At 24.8% G+C, this 8,843-nt stretch overlaps 1 long non-coding RNA gene across 3 annotated transcripts; it reads left to right on the top strand.

Annotated features, from left to right (window-relative positions):
* The first annotated feature begins 5,524 nt into the window (after nt 1-5,524).
* LOC131647708 (uncharacterized) lies at nt 5,525-8,232 on the top strand. Of its 3 annotated transcripts, none has more exons than XR_009297916.1 (5): nt 5,525-5,818; nt 5,896-6,193; nt 6,597-6,701; nt 6,902-7,203; nt 7,364-8,232. It is a non-coding gene; the product is annotated as an uncharacterized LOC131647708 (long non-coding RNA). The 3 variants fall into 3 exon arrangements; XR_009297917.1 differs by having other exon boundaries at nt 5,537-5,818; nt 6,902-7,041; nt 7,364-8,226; XR_009297915.1 differs by lacking the exon at nt 7,364-8,232 and having other exon boundaries at nt 5,544-5,818; nt 6,902-7,356.
* Nucleotides 8,233-8,843: the final 611 nt, after the last annotated feature.

Below are 8,843 nucleotides of genomic sequence, written 5' to 3' on the forward strand. Positions count from 1 at the left end.
TCTCTTCACCATCTACAATATAATTGAAACAATATTATGTTGTTAATTTAAATGTAAATGTAAATGCAATTCAACCAATGTAATCAGTTTAGCTGAGTTAATTGTCGGCTACTTTTTTTTGATGATTATTTTATTGTACTTTGTTATTGATATGTTTTTTTGGAGTGTTCAATTTTATATATCTATAGGACTAAAAATTCATTTACCTTATGAAGATTCTTAATGGCTATCAGAATTCCAATAGACAATGTTGATTTAAAAAAGCTAATGTCATAATTACATTGATTAATTCAATTATACATTGATCTTCCTTAATAAATTTTCTCTTCTTTTCTAATTTCTACTTTTATCTTTAAATTTAACTAATCCTAATAAATGTATAGTTAATTTATTTCATTTTTCGGTAATTTTAGAATTGTAATAATTTTTAATTTATTAATTTTAATAATAAATTGCAATAAATTTTAATATTAAAGAATGCTATTTTAATATTACATTTATTATGAATAAATTATATTAAAATTATATTTGAAGATTAAAAACACATTGACATAACTAAATTTATGCATTAAAGAAATAAAATAGTACTCCCTCCATCCCAAAATATAAGAGAAGAAATAAAAATCACACTTATTAAGTAAAATAATAATATAATGATTTGAATTGTGATTTTCTTGAAATAAAATGTTTAGAAAGATGTAAAAATAATTCTAATTGGTTGTTGGACATAGAAATGATGAGAGAGAATGTAAATTAAATACAATTTGTATTTAATTTTACCTTAAAAAAGATGAACGATAATTATTTTCTCTTATATTTTGAAACAATAAAAACACATTTTTTTCCTATTATATTTTGGGACGGATGACGTACTAAGTAACTTTATATTTATTAAAAATTGAAACAAATTTTTTTATCTTTTAAATTCAATTTGTTTAATATTTTATACAAAAGTATTAGTATTTAGACTAAAAAATTGTTACAAATATTTGTTTTTAAAATATGTCTTTTTGTATAATGTATCTAATCATTAATATTAGTAAATTTGTGATTTGTTTAAAATTGAAAGTAAGTATTATTATAGTTTAAATAACATTTTGTTACTAAAAAAATATTAAAAATCATGTATTTTTATGATATATTAATAAAAATTATGTATTTTTAAGAAATATTAAACATAAGAACTTAAGTATCTGGAAAAATCACTATTACCTTTCTTACTATAAGTATAACTTTTTTTATTCCAAAATTAAATATTTAGTTTATCATTCTAAAACATAAGAATAAAAATTATTTGGTAATTATTTTAGATTCTTATTTGAAATAAAATATATTTTGAAATTATTTAGATTTTTATAGAAAGATTAATAAAACAAAACATAATCAATTGAGATTTTATAATTTTTTAAACTTATGAAGTAACTAAAACATAATAGAATCTTTTCAAATTAACTTTATAATTGTAATCATGATAAAAAAATGTTAAACAGTAGTCATAAAAATTTAATGATAAATGATAATCATAAAAAATTAATGATAAAAGGTAAAAAAAACTTATACAATATTTTTTATAAATTGAATAAGTTACAATTGTTTTTATAAACGAGAATAATTTACAAATAATTTTATAAATGTAATAAATTCGACTATTTATACAATTATTTGTATAAATGAGAATAAATTACATATATTTTTATAAATGGACACACGTTCAAGATGCTTATAAACGGAAAAAAAGTTACAATAATTTTATAAACGAGAAGAAGTTAAAATTATTTTTATAAAAGAGAATAAGTTACTAATATTTTTATAAAGGAGAAAAATTGAAGTATTAAAACAACTGTTTTTAACTTGAATAAATTAAAAAATTCTTTATAAATTGTCACACAGGTTCAAGGCACTTATAAACGGGAAAAAGTCTACATATTTGTTTCAACTAACTTTGATACAGTGCAGTAGTATATGGTTGGGAAAAAATGTGTTGTTAGAAAATGTCACGAAGTGAAAAGTGGTACTGAAAATTTGTATTACATCGATCGATAAAACAAAGTTTTGGATTAATGAATATTTTGTATAGTTAGACTGATTTATTTTAGGGAGGCATACATCAATTTCAAGTAATATCTTATGGTTTTAAGCCAACATAAGTACATCATATATCATATGAAAGAGAGATGCCTATACGCTTTTACTTATTTACCTTGTGTTTTTTTTACCATGCATTTTTACATTATGGACTCAACAATTAAAGCTTAAAGAGTCATTGGATATATGTTGATTATGACCCTTCTTCACTTCTAGATTAAAAGTTCAATATTTAATATCAACGCACCTTTTAAGTTGTTTTATATTAATTTACTACAAAATTTATTTTTGACTAAATTGTAGAATCTTATTAACAAAATCTGATTAACATTAAAGATTTAATACTCTTTTGGTCAAATATATTATTCTAAGAATTCTTTTTATTTCTCAATTTAACAGTTGTATATTGTTTCATCGTAACGAAGGTCCTTTCAGACATAGATTCACGGGTAGATGTGAATGTATCTATGAGATACCAGTTATAGACTGCTCAATTTAATGTCCATCTTTTAAATCTTTCTGCTATTGTTTTATCTTACTAATTCACTACAAAATTTATTTTTGACCAAATTATAGTTTCTTATTAACAAAATCTAATTAATAGGCGATACTTAATACTCTCTTGGTCAAATATATAAGAGTTCCTTTTATTTCTCAATTTAACAATTGTATATTGTTTGTAGAGTTCCTTTTATTTCTCAATGCTTAAAAGTTGGTGCACATTATTAGCCTATATTTGTAACTATGAGAATGTTAATCAATTGAAGAATGAATTCAAACTTTACAAATGATGATTTGATAGATGTGTAATGTGAATCCAAACGGGACCCAGGCGATAGCACAGATTTTTTATTAGTTTTAATGTATTTTTCTCTAAAACTAATTTAGTTAATAAAATATTAAAACTTGGTTAATGTGGTTTAAAGTTTGGTTAATATATATTCTGACATATTAAAAAATTAATTTATATACAGTTTAGACTTTGGTTAATATTATGTATAAAGTTAGTTAATATAGTTTAAACTTGATTAATGAGTTCTCAAACATAAAAAAAAATAAATAGTAAAATAAAATTGGTTAATGGAGTATAAAAGTTGGTTAATACATTTATAATTTATTGTTAGAATATGATTACTAATATGCATTTTATTGGTTAATAAAATAGTGAAAGTGGTTAATGAATTATAAGTGAAATAATTAGTTAATGACGTACATATTACTGGTTAATACAATTGTGAAGTTGGTTAATGACATAACATTATATTTGTGTTGTAAATTTTTTTTTTAAAATAAATATATTTTTTGAAAAAAAATATTTTTTAAAAAATTAATATTATTTTAATAAAAAATAGTGTTCATCGTATAAATACGGTGTATGTGTTTGATGTAAAAAATGTTGTAAAGATAGCAATCATGTATTATTATTATTATTATTATAGAGTAATTAGTATTAATATTTTTACGCTAAATTATTTTAAAAAATTTCATTTTCATTTTACTTGAGTATTTGGTATTATATCTTTCTATATACTCAATAAGTCAATTACTTACAAAAGGAGATAGATGAACTTCACTATTCAACTACAGATATCCCAACTAAGAATCGACATTGCTTGTTCACATAATTTGAGATTACCATATTCCATTAGATAAAATCTATGTTGGTGAGTTGATTAGCTTTTCCATTTTCACAAATAAAAAAATATTTTTATTATGCATTTGAAACAACATATGACCATATTTATTTACATTTAATTTTTTAAACTATAAAACATTTGAATGAGATGACAATGATCTATCTGTTTAATCATAAATTTTGAGTTTAAATCAAGTCATTCTTTAATAATTTGCTATTATTATTATTATTGTTATTATTATTATTATTATTATTATTATTATTATTATTTGAATCAAATTACGAATATATTAATTCAAAAGACAATTTACACATAGCGACCAAAAAGGTCCAGCTAAACAAAAACGACTATAGCATCAAGAGAGCTAAGTATGGCCTAAGCTTAACTTTGGTCCATCCCCTATAAACCAACATATTAATAATGTCCAAAGCAATTCTACTTTCATCTATCCCATTCCCAGAGCTAATGGAGTTTCTAAAAGCCCATACTCCACAAACTGTCTCAGCAAACGCCAACTTCAATAGGCTGGATCTAACAGACTTTCCCTTACAAATGCTAACAACCCACGGTAGTTCTTCAGCCCATCTCCTGGGATCATGGTTGAACCCGCTCCACACAAGAACATGCTTCCATATAGTCCTAGTCTTGATGCAATCAAACCGTAGGTGATCTTGTGTTTCCTCCTGCATACAAAAGCTACAAGTGTTGAAACCCACCATACCAAATCTATAGGGTCGACTCCTAGTAGCAAGCTTCTCATGACAAGCTTGCCAAAGAGTGATGAGGGCTCGAGGCCTCACACTATTTCCACAGAATAATCTTTGCCAATGCACCTGTGTATCATCTTCATGTATCGTCTTATAAACCTTGGCAGTTTTAAAACAATCCATGGAGGTCCAATTCTGCATACCATCAACTGCTTCCCTTTGCCTCAAAATCGCCTTAAAGATCCATGAATGTTGAGTACTATCCTCCACATGCATAATCTCATGCCCCTTCAGATAGTAACGACTGATCTATTATTATTATTATTATTATTATTATTATTATTATTATTATTATTATTATTATTATTATTATTATTATTATTGTTATTGTTATTATTATTATTATTATTATTATTATTATCATTATTATCATCATCATTATCATCATTATTATTATTATTATTATCATTATTATCATCATCATTATTATTATTATCATTATCATTATTATCATTATTATTATTATTATTATTATCATTATTATTATCATCATTATTATTATTATTATTATTATCATTATTATCATCATTATTATTATTATTATTATTATTATTATTATTATTATTATTATTATTATTATTATTATTATTATTATTATTATTATTATTATTATTATTATTATTATTATTATTATTATCATAGAATATAATAAAGCAAGATGAGTTCTTTGGCAAATTTGCCACTTGGCAATCTCTCATGGATTCATCTATTTATATTTCTTCTATAAAAGGAAATATTTCTATTAATATCAAAATCATTTTTCAAATTGATTTTTAATTTGTTTTTATTTTTATTAATCTTTAATAACCACTTAATTGTCTATTTAACTTCTCAAAATTGTGGAAAAACAAAAAACTAAAATGTTTCTTTCCAACTTTCAATGCCATTTTGAATTTTCACTATACTCCATGCATAGAGTACTCAAAAGACACATTGAAGCTTGAACTACTCTTATATGATTTTCTTTCAACACGTCAAAATGATTTTTATTTGCTCTTTATTCACTAAAGTCATCAATTTTGTTATAATAATAATACAAAGTCTCTCTTCATTTTCTATTCTTTTTTATCTTTCATAATTTCCTCTCTTATTTCTTCCACGTTTCTTTCCTCTCCCTTATCTCTTCATTTCTGTATTTTCAACAACAATGTTGAAACTCAAATGTTTCTTTCAATCTTCAAACTTTGATTTCCTTTATTTATATTTTCTGAATCGTTTTGAATAACTCTGAATTTTATATCAATGATATTTTCAATTTGTGAAATCAGGGTGTTGTTTAGATCTATTAAAAAGATAAGTGATGTTTTCAAATCTGTGAAATCAAAGAAGGTATTTTTTGTTGTTACATCAATATATGTTCTTCTTCATGATTTCATCTCATCTTTTTCTCACAATTTCATTTGTAGGCGGTGAGGTTGCGGTTTCCGGTGGCGGATCTGTACGTTTTTATGTGATTTGTAGGTGGTAAGGTTGCGATTTCCGGTGATGGATGCAAGATGATTTCACAATGGAAAATCGCCCTCAACCGACAAAGCTGCAGCATCTCAACAGACATGCGGCGCCGACGCCTCCACAATCAATCAACGACTACACCGCGCGACCCCTCTTCATTTCGGCACCAGGCCATCGGTCTTCACCTGTATTGTGCCTTGCTTGCATCCACTACCACGGTTAAATCTTCTCCGTGCAAGGCCACCGCAGCTGGTAAACTTTTTTCATCATCTTCATGACTCTTCTTTGTGTGGATGTGATTGTTGTGATTAATTTGAGTGAGAGAGAAATGGAAGTTAAAAGAAGCAGAAAGCATTGTTGAGTATTGTGGATTTGTTCTAATTTGTTTGCTTTTAGTTTCCATTCCTTTTTTTTGTTTTGTTGTTTGATTGTAGGCGTTCTTTAGTGCCTCGCTTTCACTCATTCTCTCTCCAATTTCTCTCTCTGTTCTTCATAATACGATATTCTGTAAAATGCATATAAATCAATGTTATCATATTTGTAATTGCTTTCATATGTTAGATTTTTTTGTCTGAGTTGTTGTTGTTTTGAATCATTTCTTTGTCTGATTTATTATTTGTTTTGAATCATGGTCTGGGTTTCTTTTGAATTTTAGGTTACTTTGGAAGGATTTTGATGATAAACTTGACTGGATCAAGGATATTAATGCCTTAGATGGAGTTGTTGAGGACATTTAATATTTAGTCTTCATCTTTTTTAGGTAACTCTTTTGGTTCTTCATTTCCGTTCTATATACTCGAGAAACAGTGTCGTTATTAGGGCACATAGTGTCATCAACATGGTGGTTAGAATCATGCTCTGTTTCTTCAATCTTTTCTTACTCATCTCTCACTTATTTCACCCATTTCTCTTTATATGTGTTAAATATTAGTTCTTTTTTTTCTTCAACTTCTGTTTCAGGTAACAGCCTGCTAATGCTATGGTGGAGTCAAATATAGGTATTCTACCAAATACAAGTAACTACTACATAGAGAAAAATGAGAGTAAGATAGAGCAAAACAAGAGACATAAAATAGGAGATGATTGCTATTAAAATTCAGGTTTGTTTTAATTTTTAAGTGAAATTTTTTCATGTTGTAATTTTTACTAATTTTTCCAATTTATTTTGATTCTTAGTAATTGCTCTTTGTTATTTCTATTTTGTTGTTGCTGAGATGATAACTTCAGTTCTCGCTTCTTTACTTCACAGTGGTTAAATTTTGGTATGGTCAACTATTTATTATCTTAAAATACAAAAAAGTGTTATTATAAATGATATGTGTAATTTGTCTCTATTATTTTGACAATAGTTTTTTAAGCTAATTACACTTAAGCAAATCTTCATACTAAGATTTTCTGTGTAATTTTTGTTTTGTTTTGCAGGTTTTATAGGATTCACAATTAAATAAAGTTTCAAGTAAAACCTTATAATTGTATATAGCCCCTATCTTTCTCCCTATGAACAAAAACAAATATTGTTTTCCTATTTTTTATTTTGAGAATGTGGGTGGTTAAAAATTAATCTACAACTAATGTATATTTCAAGCTATTGCCAATGTAATTGAATAGTTACTTAGTGTTTTACAAGTTTAATTTAGTAACATTAATTATATCTGTGTGCTCCAAAAAGTTGGACGGTTGGTGATAGATTAATATGGACGGCTAAAGATTATTCTTACTCAATATTTTAATTTTCTTCTTTCAGTTTTTAATATATAAATATTTTATTATTGTTATTATTATAAATATTTTTTATATTATATAATTGTTAATTTATAAGTACTCTAACTTTTTATTGGAAAGTTTGATATTAATTAATTTTAAATGTTAGATTCACACTTGAAATATATACTTAATTGAAAAATATTTTATAACATCAATTTAACAAATAAGGAATAGGAAGGAGGTCTATGATTTCAAATCTAAAATATTAAGATAAACATTAAATTTGGTAATGAGTTTTGAACCTCAATATCACGATCTACTGCAAATTTGATGTAATGTTAAAAGCTATAAAATGGATTGGTAAACGAAACAGAATTTAGTATATGACTTTTCAGGTTCTCAAAGAACTTTGCCGAGCAACAAAGTCTCCTATTAATCACATTGAATCTATGATGTTTTTGTTCTCGACAGTCATTTATATATTGGAATAGATGCAAACTATATTCAAATTTCAAAGACACGTATTTACTTCATGTAATGCACCACTAACAAGTGATGGAAGGTGGACTGTTTTATTTACTATAAAATAGTGAAATCAAAACAACAAGAGCAGAGGGGAGAATAACATCAGTACTTCAGATAAAGACCATATTATTTATATGAGAAAACTACTATAAGATATTTGCACATAATTGCTTTCTAAACTTAATACTCAATTACTCATATTTGAAATCAATATTCATAGTGCTTTGGAACATTAAATCAGTTAATTTTATTTTTAAGTGTACTTAAGAAAAATGATAATATTATGGATTAAAAAAATTAGAAGTTTGGTAAGACAAAGAAAGTATTTAATGCGGTAATAACAATTGATTGTGGTAAAATTATAATGAATTATTATTAAAATATAACTATTAATAGAAAGAAAATAAATATTAAGCAATGGAACAATAACTTAATGGTCTGCATATAATAAAATTTAATAACTATGAATTTATTGAAAATGAACAAATCAATAATGATAATTTACTACTAATTAAATAACAAACTAATAATGATAATTGAATGGTGATTATTTTTTTACTATATTCTTATAAATTTGTTCGCCTGAATAAAAAAAATTATTTTTTTAATTATAACAAGATACAAATAGTTGTGCTTTTTTAATATGATAGTGTTTCTAAGATCAAGACCTATT

The sequence above is a fragment of the Vicia villosa genome, linkage group LG2 (genome assembly GCF_029867415.1).
Source record: "Vicia villosa cultivar HV-30 ecotype Madison, WI linkage group LG2, Vvil1.0, whole genome shotgun sequence".
NCBI classification, from domain to species: domain Eukaryota; kingdom Viridiplantae; phylum Streptophyta; class Magnoliopsida; order Fabales; family Fabaceae; genus Vicia; species Vicia villosa.